Raw genomic sequence first — 10,870 nt, 5'->3', positions numbered from 1 at the left:
GGCCATTTTATCAGTAGGATTGCAAAATCATTTGACATCTTATCAAATAAAGTGATATTGAGCATGAAGGGGTATGCACCATAAATCATGGATATGAATTTTCTTAAAACCATTGATTCTTTTGAAGAGATTCAAGGATTTACTAGATTGAAGACGGTGAAGGAAGAAAATGAAGAAGAAAAAAAGGAATGCAAACACTAAGAAGAGAGATGGAGACAAACGAAGAATAGAAAAGGAGAATTATAGGTAGGTTAGAGCCAAATTTGAAGAAAAAGTGAAGAAATCAATCACTGGAGGAACTAACAATGTAGATATGATTAAGGGATTAATGTAAAGAATTTCACATGTGCGAGAACATGTAGATCGACTTCATTAGATGGTAGATTGGTCATTGGATTGTAGAGAAACGACCTTGGGATAGAAATGTTATTCCTCTAGAAAGATTGGTTTGGGTTGATGTGGAAGGGGTGCCATTATGTGCTTGGAGTAAAGAAACTTTTCGAAAGATGCTAAACAAATAGGGAAATATAGTACACATGGAAGATGAATTAGGAGAAGATGTATACAAAAAGCGTATTTATGTTTTGAATACGTTTTAAGGAATAATTTCGGATGTTTCGAGAGTTGGTTTTGAGTATCATTTTTTATCGATTAGAATTAAAGAAGCTCTCGGGTGGGCTCCTTCATTTGCATGGGATACCACAAAACCGGATTTTGATAATGGTGATATACTTGGGAAATTTCAAGAAGATGGTAGTTGTAATAAAAATTGTGAAACAGAATAAGGCTCAAATAATCCTTTTGGCACATATGAGACTTGGGCAAAAATGAAAGAAGTTGATGAGAAAGAAAATGATCCTTTTGAAGTAGAAACTCTATGTCCTGATAAAAATAATTTGGAAGTTAATAATTCTGAGGAGGGGAAAAGTCAGTATTCTACATCAAGTATACAAAATCAACAGAAGATTCACATCCCTACTTGAGTTCCTGTTTAGACACATTAGTCCCATGATTTTCTACTGTTGAAAAAGAGTTTGTGGTCTCTTTTTACCCTCAACGAACTTTGGTTTCGAGTACGGTTGTTGTTTGGCAAGCAGCGTCTGCTGTGTCTGGAACAAATCAGACCACATCAAGTCTGAAATCGACTATTATGGTGCTTGAGGCTGTTGCTCAGTTGAACAATGGTCAAAATGAAAAAATTTAAGAAGCTCCAGTTGGGTTTTATGGAGGTTTCGGTCAGGTATCAGGGATAATTGATTCTGAAGATAATCTCTCTCATCCTCCGGGGTTTTCAAATTTTATTAAGCATGGCGAGCATTCCGAAAGATCTATTAACAAGGGATCGTTTTTTAGAGAAATTCTAAAAAACTTTGGATATCGGGAAGTCAATGGGATATAATTTGGATGGTTACTTTGATCATGTTAAAGAAATAGTTAAAGGAAATGGAGAGAAAAGGGGTTTGAAATGAACTGTCTTTCTATAAACATTCAAGGAAAGGGTTGCAGAGATAAGCGGGGTTGGATTCGATCTTTATGTCAAAAGCTAATTTTCTAGTAATTCAAGAAACAAAAAATGGAAACTATTTATTTAGTTACAGTGAGGTCGTTTTGGGGAAATTACTCTTTTCTTTTGAAGTTTATCCTTTACGGGATGTTGTCGGGGTATCTTAAAAGTATGGGATTCGAATCGGATTTCTCATAAGAAAAGTCATATTTCTGAGTTTTTTCTTGCTATTGAGGCGGTATGGGTGAATTCTGGGTTGGAGGTGATGTTTATTGTGGTTTATTCTCCGCAAGGGGTGCAATGCAAGAGATAATTATGGAATCAAATTTTTCATTTAATTAATTATTTTCATGGAGAGTGTGTTTTGATGGGTGATTATAATGAAGTGCAAAATGATTTGGAAAGAATTGGTTCTCAATTTCACCAAAATTCAACTAGAATTTTTAACGACTTTATTGAGCAAGCCAACCTGACTGATATTCCTTTGGGCGGGCCACATTTTACTTGGAGTGATAAATGGGGATCAAAGTTTAGTAAGTTAGATCGGTTTTTCATTTTGGATGGGTTTTTGGATTCTTTCCTCACATTTCGGGTATGATTTTGGAAAAATTTATTTCGGATCATAGCTCGATTCTCTTATTGGAGCATGTTGTTGATTATGGCCCAATTTTGTTTCGTGTGTTTCACTCTTGGCTCGATATGGACGGGTTTGATATGGTTGTTCATGACTCTTGGTCCCAAGCTCATGCCAGGACTGTATTTCATCGCCCTTGGGTTAAATTTAAGAAAAAACTTTAGTTTCTTAAATATAATCTTCAAGCTTGGAGTGCTAGTAGTCGTGTTCGTATGGGTACTAAGCATAGAGAACTTCAGCAGCCTCTTGATTCTATTGATATGCGGCTTACGGAAGAGAGGGGTACAGTTGATTTACATGAGCAATGTGTTACAATGATTACAGAAATCACTAAGTTGGACCATATCTAACAGCTGGATTTAATCCAAAAGGCTAAGATTTGGTGGGGTATTGAGGGTGATGAGAACTTGGGATTTTTTTTCATGGTGTCATAAAGGATGGAGTGTGGGTTGATGAGCCGATTATTGTAAAGGATGAATTTCATGAAAATTTTCAATCTCAATGTTCCAAATTGAATGGCCCATGGCGTCGAACGGATTCTTCTTATTTTTTTAAGTTATCAGACTCTCAGATTCAGTTTCTTCAGGCTCCTTTTATCAATGAAGAAATAAAAAAGACGGTGTGGGATTGTGGGTCAACGAAGGCTCCGGGACTAGATGGGTTTACTTTCATCTTTATTAAACGTTACTAGTATATTATGGAGAAATATTTCATTGATTTTGTGAGCCATTTCCATTCACACTCTTCTATTCCTAAGGGTGTAATGTGATATGTGCATAATTAGTTAATTATTTAACATATATTCTTAGTTATTTTTGGTTAATTATGAGAATAATTTGGACAAAAGGTACTTAAAATGCTTTGAATTGTGTTTTCAGCCCAAAAGATATGCTTGGATGTAAAAAGGAGAAAAGGAAAGCAAGAGAAGATTAAAGGGTGCCAAGAATGACCTACTCGGCGAGTACCTCGGCCCTACTCGGCGAGTACACGATGAGATACTAGAAGATATGTACGACTGCTAACCTGAAGACGGATAAGTATTGACCTACTCGGCGAGTTGATTCTGCTACTCGCCGAGTAGCCTCTGTTTTGAGATATCTTTATAAGACGAATCCTGATCACTTGGGAGGAAACTTCTGGCGAATTTTGGGAGAATTACCTGCGACAAAAAGATTCAGAAGGCATTGAAGAACTCTAAGCTTCAAGAGTTGGAAGAATTCAAGCAATTAGGTTAATTCTACCACTTAGACTTAGGAATTAAACATGTTTGCTTTCTTAAACTTCGTTTCTTTGTTTGTTTCTACTGCAACTATGAGCTAAACTCGTTTTTGTTTCTGTTTGGGGAATACCAAAGAACTCCTATGGTTTAATTATTGAATTTTGTTTAATTGTCTATTGGTGATTTGTTAAATTAAGTTTGTTAAAGAACCTTATGTGTTAATCACTACTATTTTCTGTTAATTGGAAGGCAATTAGGTTGCATGAACATCACTTAATTGTTAACCTCATATGTCTATGTGAATGCTAAAACGTATGCTTGGAAGTAATGATTATGAAACTAAGATTAATAAGAAAATAGGAAGATTAATGTGTGAGCTTGTTGAGAAACCACCAACAAGAGGTTAATTGAATTAATAACTTAGTTGACCATTACAAATCTTATTTAACCCAAATAATTAATCTAGGGAATTAATTAGTTTAAACACTTGATCAACGCTTAAATTAGTTAATTGTCTAAGGGTTAGGAGTAATGAACATGAACCTAACTATTATCATTGGTAACCAATAGCAATTAATCTATCTTAACTTAAATAACCATAGGAGTGAATTGGTTGAACCTAAATAGAAACATCTTTATCAAATTTGGTGAATAGTTGTTGCTTTAGTTAATTAGTTAAATTTAATTTGTTAAGTTTCTAGTCTTGCAAAACTAGAGAAAAACCATTTACTTTTATTATTTATTTTAGTTAAAATTAGCTATTAGTTTAATTTCCGTTCCCTGAGTTCGATACCTTACTTATCAATCTATACCACTTAAAGACAGGTTCACTGCCTTTGTGTGCTCAAATTATTAATAAAAAGTAGGGATAAAACTAGTTGAATTTACACACATCAAGTTTTTGGCGCCGTTGCCGGGGAACGGTTCTAAATAATTAAGCTAATTCCTAATTTTTTCGATCCTTTGTGTGAGTTTACTTGCATAAAGTTCATTTATTGCAGTTTAGTAAATAGCAATTAGGTTTTAGTATCTGTTTTAGTTAGATTTAAAACTTAGAAATTTTTTTGAAAAATCACTGCTACTCGCCGAGTGCACTCGCGACTACTCGGCGAGTAACAGCTCATTTAGATTTTTTTTCTTTTAGTTGTTTGCAATTTTTTTTTGTTCTTTTTACGCTTTTATTTGATTAATTTCAGGACTTTCATGACCAGAGGAGCAAACACGCCACTGGTACCCCCGTTTGAAGACCCCGAATCCGAATTGAAAAGAAACAAAGGGAAGGACGTGGAGAGTTCAAGCACACCAAAGAAATCACCATTGTCCAACTTGAAGACTGTTTTCGGAAAAAAGAAGAGCAGCAAATCCGGAGCTTCAAGCGCTTCCTTAATAATTGAAGAGCCAATTCAAGAAGAAATTAGATACGAAACCGAGGAAGAAGACGAGGCAACTTACGAGCAAGACACCGAAGAGGAGGAAGAATTAGCATTCACTATGGCTAACATTGATGAAATTCTCATGGGAGAATGGAAGAAGAGGATGCGCGACGACCATGGCCCGGGACTTGTGCAACCCGCAATTCCCGCAACTGCCACCTTTGAGCTAAAAGGTCATATCCTAGCTTCACTCAAGGAGATACCTTTCCACGGGAAAGATCATGAAGACGCCTACAAACATTTGGATGAAGTAAATGATGTTGCTGATTACTTCAACATTCCAAATGTTAACCGCGAAACTCAGCTGCTTAGGATGCTTCCAGTAACCTTCAAGGGTGCTGCTAAAGACTGGCTCAAATCACTTCCTCCTGGGTCAGTCACTACTTGGGCCAGAATGAAGGAAGAATTTATAGATCACTTTTGCCCACCATCAAAAATAGCCAAGCTCAAGAAGGCCATTGCAAATTTTGAACAACAAGCTGGAGAGTCGTTGTATGAAGCATGGGAGAGGTACAAAAGTCTACTACGAAATTGCCCACACCATGATCTAAATAGCCAACAAGAAGTGTCCATCTTTTATGATGGAGTCAATGTTACGACCCGGCAGCTGCTAGACTCACAGGGCCCACTTACGAAGAAGCCACCCCCGGTAATCAAAGAATTAATTGAAGAATTCTCTAAACACTCTAGAGAATACCACAACCCAAGGAATGATGTCACGAGGGGAGCCGCATATGCTGCTACTGAAGATTTATCCGCGGTCATGGCCATGTTAAAAACCATGGATAGAAGAATGGATAAAATGGATCAAACGATCCATGCCATACGGGTGGGTTGCGAGAATTGCAATGGACCTCACCTCACTAGAGATTGTGATTTGGATGAGCACGGCAACAAAAAGGCACAAGCATGCTATTCGAGCGGTGACCGATATGATGAAGACTGGCGAAGACAGAAGAAGGAGTGGTTGCCTTATGAAGAGTACAAGAAGGCCAAGGAGGAGAAGTATAGGCAAAAAGGGAGAGGATTCTACCAAAAAGAGGAGCCGGTGCAAGAGAAGAAGCCAAGCTTGGAAGAGATGCTAACTAAATTTGTGGCTGCTTCCGAGAAAAGACACAGTGACCACGATGCTGCTATCCAAGAAACAAGAACAATGCTCAGGAATCAGCAAGCATCCATCCATAATATAGAAACTCAGCTTGGGCAACTCGCTCAACAATTAAACCAAAGGTCACCGGGTGAACTTCCTAGCAAAACCGAGAACAACCCACGAGGCGCGCAAGTGAACATTATTACCACAAGAAGTGGGAAGGTTATTACTCCCCTGGCCCCCATTCGTACTGAAGAGAATAAGGACTCACAGAAGGAAGAAACGGAAGCACAAGCTGAGAACCAACATTCACAATCTGAGAGATCTACTCGCCGAGTAGGACCGATGTACTCGGCGAGTACATCTGAAAAACCGCATGATCAGCCACCCGTCAAACCTTACCAGCCTCCAATGCCGTACCCAGCCCGAGCCCAGAAGGAGAAGCAGGAAGAGGAGTATCAGAAATTCCTTGATCATATTAAAACTCTTCAAATAAACATTCCTTTCATCGAAGCCGTCATGCAAATGCCCAAGTACGCAAAGTTCCTTAAGGAACTCCTCACTAATAGAAGAAAGATGGAAGAGGTGCAGAAAGTAGTATTGAATGAGAATTGCTCCGCAGCCATGCTAAACAAACTACCAAAGAAGAAGGGTGATACGGGGAGCTTAACTTTACCTTGCCAATTTGGCAACTTGGCAGCAATTCATGCTTTAGCTGATTCGGGAGCGAGTGTAAACCTTATGCCATACTCGTTCTTCAAAAAGCTGGACCTCCCAGAGCCAAAGCCAATTCGGATGGCAATTCATTTAGCAAACAAGACGGTTACTTTCCCAAGAGGCATATGTGAAGATCTATTAGTGAAAGTAGACAAGTTTGTCTTCCCGGCTGACTTCATCATTCTTGACATGGAGGCGGATCCGCAAGTACCAATCATCCTTGGAAGACCCTTCCTCAACACCGCTAGTGCCATCGTAGACATGAGAGACTCAAAGCTCACATTGCGAGTTGGGGATGACTCAGTAACATTCGGGGTAGACCAAGCCATGAAGTACTCAAGGAGTAGTGACGACGCGGCGTTCTCAATCGACATGCTTGACGAGTTATTGGAAGGAGACATACCTGAAGATTCCAGCAAGGTTGCAGCTTTTGAAGAAGTATTTGATCCAGAGAAAGATTTACTAGAGATTGAAAGACTGTTGGAGGAAGCAGAGTATGAAGAACTCAAAAACCAAGCTGAAAGCCCTACTCGCCGAGTAGACCCGATCTACTCGCCGAGTACACCTGAAGAAAAGTCAGCAGTCGCAAATGCCGCCATGAACTCGCCGAGTACCATACCTGCACTCGGCGAGTACGCCACTATGAACACTAAATTGGAGCTCAAAACACTGCCTAACCATCTGGAATACGCCTTTCTGGAAGAAGGAAATCAGAAGCCAGTAATTATAGCCTCAGATCTCTCCAAGACAGAAAAGGAAGAGCTTGTACGGGTACTGAAGAAAAGAAAGAAAGCCATCGCGTGGAGCATCTCCGACATAAAGGGAATAAGTCCATCCTACTGCTCTCACAAAATAAACTTAGAAGAAGGAGCCAGACCGGTGGTGCAACATCAAAGAAGGTTAAACCCGAACATGCAAGAAGTCGTCAAGAAGGAGGTGGTAAAGCTTTTGGATGCAGGAATCATCTACTCCATCTCCGATAGCCCATGGGTGAGTCCGGTCCAGGTGGTGCCCAAGAAAGGAGGAATGACGGTCATTACCAACGAGAAGAATGAGTTAATTCCAACGCGAACGGTAACCGGTTGGCGAGTGTGTATCGATTATCGCAAGCTAAACGATGCCACTCGCAAAGACCATTTCCCCCTTCCTTTCATAGACCAAATGTTAGAGAGACTTTCGGGCCATAGCTATTATTGCTTCTTAGACGGGTTTTCCGGGTATTTCCAAATACCCATAGACCCAATGGACCAAGAGAAGACCACCTTTACATGCCCCAGTGGGACCTTCGCCTATAGACGCATGCCATTTGGCTTATGCAATGCACCTGCGACATTTCAAAGGTGCATGACCGCCATATTCCATGATATGGTGGAGAAATTCATGGAGGTCTTTATGGATGATTTCTCTGTATTTGGATCTTCTTTTAATGACTGCCTTACAAATCTTGACTCGATGCTTGCTAGATGTGAGAAAACCGACTTGGTCCTAAATTGGGAAAAGTGTCATTTCATGGTCAAGGAGGGTATAGTATTGGGACATAAAGTCTCTAAAAAGGGGATTGAGGTGGATCGGGCAAAGATAGACACCATCGCTAAATTACCCCCGCCAACTAATGTGAAGGGCATTAGAAGCTTTTTGGGACACGCAGGCTTTTACCGGCGTTTTATTAAAGATTTTTCTAAAATTACGAAACCTCTAACACAATTATTGTTAAAAGATGCACCCTTTAATTTCACTAAAGAGTGTTTAGAGGCATTTGACTTTTTAAAAGAAAAATTAACTAATGCCCCAATCATTATAGCACCAAATTGGAACTTACCCTTCGAGATCATGTGTGATGCGAGTGACTATGCACTAGGAGCCGTCCTTGGACAAAGGGTTGACAAGCATTTTCAACCCATTTATTATGCAAGCAAGACCTTGAATCCTGCCCAAGAGAATTATACCACTACTGAAAAAGAACTGTTAGCCGTAGTTTATGCTTTCGATAAATTTCGCCCTTATTTGGTTTTATCTAAAACCACTGTTTTTACTGACCACTCGGCTATCAAGTATTTGTTTTCCAAACAGGATGCCAAGCCAAGACTAATACGATGGGTGCTGCTTCTTCAAGAATTCGATATAGAGATACGAGATAAGAAGGGAATGGAGAACGTAGCTGCCGATCATTTATCTAGGCTCGAGAACCCGGCATTGCAAGAAGATAAAGATGGAGATGACTTCCCGGATGAATACATTATGGTGTCCGTGGGAGAGGAACCATGGTTCGCGGATATAGCTAACTACTTAGTTACAAATTACGTCCCGAAGGAGTATAGTAGTCAGCAAAAGAAGAAATTCTTTTCGGAGATCAAATATTACTTTTGGGACGATCCATACCTCTTCCGAAGTTGCGCGGACGGGATTATAAGAAGATGTGTGTTCGGAAAGGAGAGTCGAAAAATACTAGAGCAATGCCATAGCGGACCCACGGGAGGACATCATGGCGCACACTATACCGCAAAGAAGATCTTTGACATTGGGTTTTATTGGCCAACAATCTTCAAAGATGCAGCCCAATATGTCAAAGAATGTGATGCTTGCCAAAGGGTGGGAAACATTTCCTCCCGTAATGAAATGCCACAACATAGCATTCAAGTGTGCGAGGTGTTCGACGTGTGGGGCATAGACTTCATGGGGCCATTCCCCACATCCAAAGGAAACAAGTACATTCTCGTGGCGGTGGATTATGTGTCAAAATGGGCGGAGGCGCAGGCTTTACCTACAAACGACGGACGGGTAGTGGTACGCTTCTTGAAAAGACTATTCTCCCGGTTTGGTGTTCCAAAGGCCTTAATTAGTGACCGTGGTACACACTTTGCCAATGATCAATTGGACAAGGTGCTCAAGAAATATGGGGTGACCCATAAGTTCTCCACATCATACCACCCGCAAACGAGTGGGCAAACGGAAGTTACCAATCGAGCTTTGAAGCGTATCTTGGAGAAGTCGGTGGGAAGTAATCGCAAGGAATGGTCGGATAAATTGGATGACGCGCTATGGGCGTTCCGTACCGCTTTCAAAACACCTATTGGTACTACACCATATAGGTTAGTTTATGGAAAGCAATGCCATTTACCGGTTGAAATCGAGCACAAGGCATATTGGGCGCTAAAAAGATGTAACTTTGACATGGAAGAAATGAAGACAAACCGCTTAATGCAAATGAATGCCCTTGAAGAACTACGAAATGAAGCCTATTCTAGCTCATGGCTTTATAAAGAAAAGACCAAGAGATGGCATGACCTAAGAATCAAAAGCAAGGACATCCATGAAGGACAAAAAGTACTACTCTTCAATTCCCGCCTAAAACTCTTCTCGGGAAAACTTAAATCCAGGTGGGATGGTCCATTTGTGGTCAAGACGGTGTTTCCTCATGGGGCTATTGAATTGATCTCGAGAGATGGCACGCCATTTAAAGTCAATGGCCATCGAGTGAAGAAATATGAAGAAGGAGTCCCCCGCAATGAAGGAATGGAGGAGCTCCTGCTGTGCGGAATCGCAAAAACATAAAGGGGGCGGAGTCCAGCTAATGACTCCATCAAAAGAAGCGCTTCTCGGGAGGCAACCCGAGCTTCACGTTTGCATTTTTTTCCCGCTCTTTATTTTTCGTATTGTTTTTTTTTTCATTTCTAGTCATTCATTCTACTTCTCTAATTGCTTGAGGACAAGCTCTACTGAAAGTGTGGGGTGGAAAGGCTAAAATAAAGGAAATCACATAGTAAAATTGGCAAAAACGTAAATTTTTTCAATCTGAGACATATACTCGGCGAGTATATCGGTTACACTCGGCGAGTAGATGCTCGTATACAGCTAAAACTTCACAACACGCGTCCGTACTCGGCGAGTATATCAATTATACTCGGCGAGTATACGGTTTAAACCCAGTAAAATAAAATCTGTAAAAAAACTGCTTTTGTTCAACACTTCACCCCCATACTCGCCGAGCAGTTTCTCTCAGCCACCTCCCAAGAAGTTCCTCAAGATCTAGTCAATTTTCTTCCAATTTCTCTTAATTCAAGCACCAAGGTAACATTTTTACTCTTTAATTTCATGAAAGGTCCAGTCTTTGTCACCTATTTCCCCACATTTGGTATATTTTCGGATTTGGGGAGTTTTTCACAATTTCTAGGGCTTTGATTTACTCATGAATTAGGGGATATTTGGTGTAATTTCTTCAACATATGTGGTTAGAAACACAATTACGACAAACCCCTATGGATAAATTGGACTA

General features: G+C 40.1%; 1 non-coding gene across 1 annotated transcript; it reads right to left on the bottom strand.

Moving 5' to 3' along the window:
* Positions 1-5,232: 5,232 nt before the first annotated feature.
* Positions 5,233-5,339, bottom strand: LOC128126491 (small nucleolar RNA R71). Its single transcript, XR_008224487.1, has one exon. It is a non-coding gene; the product is annotated as a small nucleolar RNA R71 (small nucleolar RNA).
* Between the last annotated feature and the right edge of the window lie 5,531 nt (positions 5,340-10,870).

Source organism: Lactuca sativa, chromosome 5, assembly GCF_002870075.4.
Source record: "Lactuca sativa cultivar Salinas chromosome 5, Lsat_Salinas_v11, whole genome shotgun sequence".
Lineage (NCBI taxonomy): Eukaryota > Viridiplantae > Streptophyta > Magnoliopsida > Asterales > Asteraceae > Lactuca > Lactuca sativa.
Note: the sequence above shows the minus strand (reverse complement) of the source record. Positions and strands in the feature narration are given on the sequence as shown.